Source organism: Halichoeres trimaculatus, unplaced genomic scaffold (assembly GCF_033239565.1).
Source record: "Halichoeres trimaculatus isolate MK-OKI-2021-1 unplaced genomic scaffold, fHalTri1.1 fHalTri1_scaffold_5, whole genome shotgun sequence".
NCBI lineage: Eukaryota > Metazoa > Chordata > Actinopteri > Labriformes > Labridae > Halichoeres > Halichoeres trimaculatus.
In genome coordinates, this window is record NW_027437183.1 from 35,998,278 (window position 1) to 36,005,334 (window position 7,057).

A 7,057-nucleotide genomic window follows, 5' to 3' on the forward strand; every position below is an offset into this window, starting at 1 on the left:
ATTTTCCACCCAGGTTAAAAGCCCAGGTTCTCACACTCCAATGGATAACATGAGTGGCGAACCGTGAGCACTACAGCTGGGCCTTCACCTCAGCCCTCACAGCCCAGAAAAGAAATCATTGCAGAAAAAAAACAGTATGATGATTTAAAAGTGTTGAACAACTACAATGGTTTAATTAAGGATGACAAGGAAGTAAACAAATAGACCATAACATCAATAACATTTATTATGTTTAATATTTATCTGTGTGTAGTAACTGTAGCTATGATTTTGCTAAATATTTTACTGTAAATATGAAGTTTGTCTGCAGCAATCTCTGGCTAACAAAACAGGTTATTTCTTTTATGTAACTTTAAAAGAAGACAATGAAAATGCTTCTTAAATAAAAGCAAATAATAACAGCAGACATGCATGTGTGTACATATCAGGGTTATTATAGTTAACTAAAACATTTTCATTGAAAAAATAGAAAAAAATGACTAACATTATTAAGTGAGTTTACAAAACTCACTAAAATAACCTAAAATGATGAAAAAAATGTCTTTAGTTTTCGTCTTTGTCAATCTGTGTCATACATAAACTCGTTACTTTTACCAATTGAGAGTGCCATAGTCTGTATATTGAGTGGACAGTGTACCTCTGCCATTTATCATTGTACAGATTTGAAGCCAAAATGCCCCCGTCACAGGAGCAGCCATTGAAGCAGTTGTAAAGCCAGAGTCTATGCAGTAGAGTCTGTGAGGGATACTGGGGGAATCTGAGTGAAGCCTGTTGACAAAAATAATTTATCTAATCACTTCTTGACTCTACCTCCCGACATATTTTACAACCCCCGAAAAAAATGCACGAGAACGGCTGCCAACCATCATTAAATGTTACGTAAAGCCTCATTTTTAACCTTGTATAACTAATGAAAATGAAACTTTTCAGAAAAAAGAGGACTTGAATACAAAGCAGCCCAATGAGATCTTCAAATCATCGCAACAATCGGACGTGAGAAACATTTCTACGAGGAGTATTAATTTTTTAAAGTTTGACCACAGCTCATCTGGAAAGCCTGATTTATACTGCAACCAGCCACTAGGGGGAGCAGTTTTAATGGAGACCCGTCTTCGAGCTGAGCACACGGACGTTCATTTTTTTTTTTTACAGTCTATGGTGCTGACAGGCTGCAAACACTCCTGAATATGGAGGGAGTCTCTCATTTTTTTAAATCCTTTCTCCGGCTGGTCTCCTGGCCTGTGATTTCTCCTGATTGTCCCCCAACTTTAAGTTTGCTCCTGTGAGCTCTAATACTTTACTAAGTCAAATCAAGTCGGCGTTGTATTGAAAACTCAAAAACCATCCACCCCTCTCTTTCTTAGTTGGTTTGATCCAAAGACGCTGCAGGAGACCTCAGAGACGGAGACAAGAACCTGTGCAGCGCTTATTGATGAAGAGTTTCTCAGAGCCTTAGCTGTTTTCTATCTCTCTGTTATGGTGTTGACATGACATGTCGTGAGTTGAACTAACATAGCTCTACTCTAACGTAGTATCCTCTTCAAAAAGGAGAGTTTAGAGCAGCGTGAATCTTATTGTGAGATGGCTGACCCTTAGTGAAATGCTTGTCGTTGTGAAGTTCAGCCCGTGCTGCACATATGCGTTGCGTGTGTACGCTACTGCACTCTCCTCAGGCCAATTGAGAGTTCAGGTGGAGGACACTGACTGTGCCAGTGAAAGAGAGGAAGAATTCAATCCACAATATCTCATACAGTACCCATGATAGATGGAGTATTAAGACAAACGCACTCGCACGAGCGCGACCAGATGAAATTTTTACTCGCACACGCTGAAAAAAAGGTCACATATGCGACCATTTTGTTCGTAGTCTCGAGCCCTGTCATCAGTAACTTCATAAAACTGGAAACCATTTAGTTTACATTATATAAACCTGCTCTTAAGCCAAAACCTGAAAATATAAAATAAGGTCACCCAGAACGTCACCCCTTGACACTGCGGCTCATTTCATCACCATGGACAGCGCTATTAATCATGGCGCACGACAAGCCATACACACATTGACAAATAAATTCATGAGCATCCTCAAACTATACAAAAAAAAAATGGCGATGCTAACAATGTAGCCACAACCTCGCTCTTGTCTTCTGCCATTTCTTTCACAGCTCTAACAACTCTGCCCACTGTTCAGACTTCAAGAAGGCCTATGATCTTTTTTTTCCGCTGTGACAACCCCTCCCGCTTCTCCTTCTCCTTCTCCTCTTTTCCTCCCTGCCTTTGTCTCACTCTGCTCTCTGTTGCAGTTCTGGAAGGAGGTGGAGTTTTGAGCTGGGAGGGGCTGTCACCTGCGAGAGGTGTGGCCATCAGAAGGCATAAAAGCCTTCCTGGTGGCATTAGCTCTCTCTCTCAGCAGGGCCTGGTAGGCCTCTACAGCCATCTTCTCTCTGGGTTTGCTTTTCATTCATCATCCACCACATAGACTATAACACATGCACATTTTTGGCAATATTGAACTTAAATCTTCATATACATAGGGTTATTTTTGGTTTTGCCAATAAATAAAACGTAACCAGTTTCTGTTGTGTGCCGCCTTCCTTTTGTTGTCTGTCCTGGCTGGCAGTAACACCGCCCACAAAAAATCAAATCGTGATTGGGCAATTTTCCTGTCTCTCTCCAAACCAAAACACATAACCTGGGCCCTGGACCCTGTTCTACGAAGCAAGTTCAGTCTAGTGAGATAGCCTTGGAGCTACCTCGCTGAACTGAGCGTGGTAGCCGGCGGTCTCGCTACACGGTTTTACGACGCTGGTTATCAACCTCATAAGTGGATCCAGCTAGGCAATGAGTGTGTACACGCATATAAGGCGGGGCCCGCTGCATCTGACCAATCGCGAACTTGGAGCAGTCTGGAGCGTCAGAGCAGGCCGGAGAGAGAAGGACTGCTTCACACAGGAGGAGCAGGAGGTGATCATGAGGAAGTATGACGAGGTGAAACATGTAATTAACGTTAAAAGCAGCACCGTCGCTGCTGCTAAAGCACAGAAGGAGTGCTGGCAGAAAATTGCTGACAGTCTAAATGCGTAAGTGTAGTGCAAAAAAATCTTTTGTGCCATTATCATCCTGAAATGGAACTGTTCACCATGCAGTGCGTGTTTACATTTTTGTGTGATATGTAGCCCACATGAGCCCTACATGAATTCCTGTCACAATTTTAAGACGGACAATGAAATATTGTCATGGAACAGAAGTGTTGGGATTGAAGATCTTATAACAGCAATGAGAGTTCTTCATTCCCTTTAACTACCTGTAGAAAGTGTCATGTACTACCAACCCCTCCCTGGAAAACCGGTAACTTTCATAAAGGTGGTCATCCAAAAAAGAGAGCCTTATACGCGTGCACACGCTCATTGCCTAGCTGGATCCACTTATGAGGTTGATAACCAGCGTCATAAAACCGTGTAGCAAGACCGCCGGCTACCGCGCTCAGTTCAGCGAGGTAGCTCCAAGGCTATCTCGCTAGGCTGAACTTGCTTCGTAGAACAGGGCCCTGGCCTTCGAGAAGTCCTAACCACTGAACGAGCCAGCAAACCGGGCTCTGATAGAGAAAACATGTTTCAAGACAGTAACCAATTCATTGCTGAAGTGAACTTTGCATTTCAAAACTTATGATGTATTAAATGAATTATAAATGTATTTTATTAAGCTAAATAAGAAACTATATATATATATATATATATATATATATATATATATATATATATATATATATATATATATATATATATATATATATATATATATATAAAATTGATACATATAGGAGGGAAGAGGTATGGGAGAAAATGAACCAACAGTAAAACAAAAATGTGTATTCAGTATTAGTCTTAACACTAATGAGCAAATGGCTGAAAAAATAATACAAAGGGTAACAAAAGTGATGGCATAAACAATCAAATGTCTTATCCTTACACTGAAGACCAAAGTAAAGTGACGATAAAAATGGACATTATAATGACTAGCTTGAAGTGAGGTTGCCATGAAAACTGCTTCCCCTGGTGGCTGGCTGCAGTATAGGTTAAAAAATCTGCCTCTCCTGTCATTTCAGGTGAGCTGTGGTCAAACTTTAGAAAAAAAATACACCTCGTAGAAATGTTTCTCGTGTTCAATTGTTGTTGTGGCTTGAATATATAATTAGGCTGTCTTGTATATAAGTCCTCTTTTTCCAGAAAAGTTTTGTTTGCATTAGTTGTACAAGGTTAAAAACAAGGCTTTATTTCACATTTAACAATGATTGGCTGCTGTTCTTGTGTATTTTTTTCAGGGATTTCAAAATATGTCAGGAGATAGAGTCAAGAAGTGATTAGACTCTCAAAAGAAAAAAATAAATAAATATAGGTGCAAGTAGCAATATCGGGCCCGAGCCCCACAGCAAATGTGACCCTGCTCTGGCATGATCTGGTCGCCACAAGTGCAGCAAAATGTGGCTTAACCAAAAGCCATGTGTATGGATAATGTTTGGTCCTGGCAGCAAGCATACATGCATAATTGCAATCATAGTTCATATGAATTCTGTCCAATAGGTGGAGCTGCATTATTACTGTGATGCATATGGACAGCAGTCCAGAGCACGAGTGAGGAGATGTGTGTAAAATTGGGAGCAAAAGTTACAATGGATGTTAATAAAACTATCATGCTTTCCAGAGAGTGGCTATTGCAGTAGCAGAAATTTGAGGTTGTAGAAGTGTTGAAAGATGGAGTTTCATGATGTGTTTGAAGTTTGAAGGAAATTGGACCTTATATGAATAAGTTACTATTACTTCCTGCTTTCTATCGACATTTGCCAGATAAAGAACGTGGCAAAGACACACCCTTGATCTTCAGGACATGACCTGATTTGTAATGCTTTATGAAGGCTTGAGAGAGATTTGCAAGCAGAATTTAAAAGGAAATGCTAAAAAAAAATGAAGGACCTTTTATTCACAGAGTAAAAGACATGACTTCCTGTACACAGTAGGGGGCACTGTACTGTTAGATGAAAAGAAGCATATGGATATGTTGAGGATGAGACACTTAACGTGTGTGCATTTTGGCCTGATCCAACATTGTATAATAGAGTTATGAAGAATTATGTTATGTAATGAAGCGGCAAAATGGTGAACTTTGGTGATCATTTGTGGCCACACCCTACAAGATTTTAACAATTGTGTTATAACTTTTCATCTTCAATGTGTGAACTTTCCACAAGGCAAGGTTGGATTTAATCTGAGAAAAGAGCTAGGACTAGTTAGGGAAGAGCTAGGGACTACGTACCCCATAAAGGTAAATTTGGCAATTTGGAGCCATTGCCATTTAGGGGCGCTGTTCTTTCTGGGAGAAATAATGACATGGCTGCGTCCGAGGAGCCAGACTGAACATGTGTGTCCATTTTCGTGCAGTTCGGACAAAGTTGAAAAACGCTGAACTTTGAGCCTGTGTCCTAGCGAAACAATAAAAATCCTAACAATTGTATTTTTAACTTTTAATCTTCAATGTGTGTAGTTTACACAAGCCAAGTTTGGAGTTGCTGTGACAAAATCCCTAGGACTAATTTGTTCAAATACGTAGGCTACAAACAGTGAAAATCCCAAGTTTACGTGCAAATAGCGAACTTTCTCTTCGAAATTCTCGATAGTTGTGAGACAGTTATTTGTTCATCTAGGGATGGTTATTATACCACCCAAATTTCCGTGCTGTAGCTCTAAGTGCACAAAGGGGCTGCAGTTTCAAGCCCCTAGGGGGCGCTGGGCAGGGTGAATTTTTGCACAGAGAGTGGAATCATAAATTTTTTGGTAGGCTTGAATTTTGTGGCTAGGTCTATTTGCCTGTTTTTCAAGCCAAAAGCATGAAATTTGGCATTATTTTGGCAGAAAGAAAAAAGAAACAAAAGAAGAAGCAGGGGGAAAAAAATAATCCTAACGGTTACAGGAGGGCCTCGCCCCGGTTCTCGACGGCTCAGGCCCAGTACCCGGCTCCACTCAAATTCTCCCAAAACTCCCTCACAGTCTCAACTGTGCAGACTCTGGCTATACAACTGCTTCTATGGCTGCTTCTGTGACAGGGATATTTTGGCTTCAAAACCCTACATTGGTAAATGGTGGAGCCACGCTGTCCACTCTATATACAGTCTTTGGGTGAGACAAGACCCAGATGAGAAAGTTACTGTGTTATTTATTAGATAATGTCATTTATTCTAAATTAGTCAAGCATGCTGTGCTGCTCCCAGAAGTTAAGGGATATTTGGTTGTGATTGGTAACATAACAAAAACACCACCTGCTTTCAGCACATTTGATCAGGTTATTTCAGGAAAACATGCAGTTCAGAGTGTGCTCCTCCCTAACCCTATTTTCTGTCCTAAGAATATGGATTGGACCCCAATAATCCCTGTGTATGTAGATTACATCTTAGATATGGATAGAAGAATAACTCAAAGTCCTAATTTTCTGCATTTGGACAGAGCCAGGAGGGACCTCTGGACAAAGAATCACCATCCCGGTCACCAGCAGCTCCAGTAGCACCACTTCCAGCTCCATTACCAGCAGCAGCAGCACCACTTCCAGCTCCATTACCAGCAGCAGCACCACTTCCAGCTCCATTACCAGCAGCAGCAGCACCACTTCCAGCTCCAGCAGCAGCAGCAGCAGCAGCAGCAGCACCACTTCCAGCTCCAGCAGCAGCCCCTCTGTCAAAAGCCTCAGAGGTATTCAACCACATTATTCTGCTGATTTACCTTAACTTAATACTAAGCTGTCTGACTCACTTACACCTGACTGTTTAAAGCACTTGAGTCTGGTTGGTCTAAACACCCAAACAACAGCTATACATTCTAAACCCAGAGACGACCCAAGGAGACAACCTGATGACATCCATCACATACACTGAATCAGTCAATACCTGGTTTTTAACCCAGTCCAAAAAGGCTCATTTGGTCCCACACCTTATAAAATGATAAGAAAATTCCTATAGGTAGACCAGCTAGTGTGTTTACTTTTCTTAGATATTGTTTGCTAACAACCTGTTTCT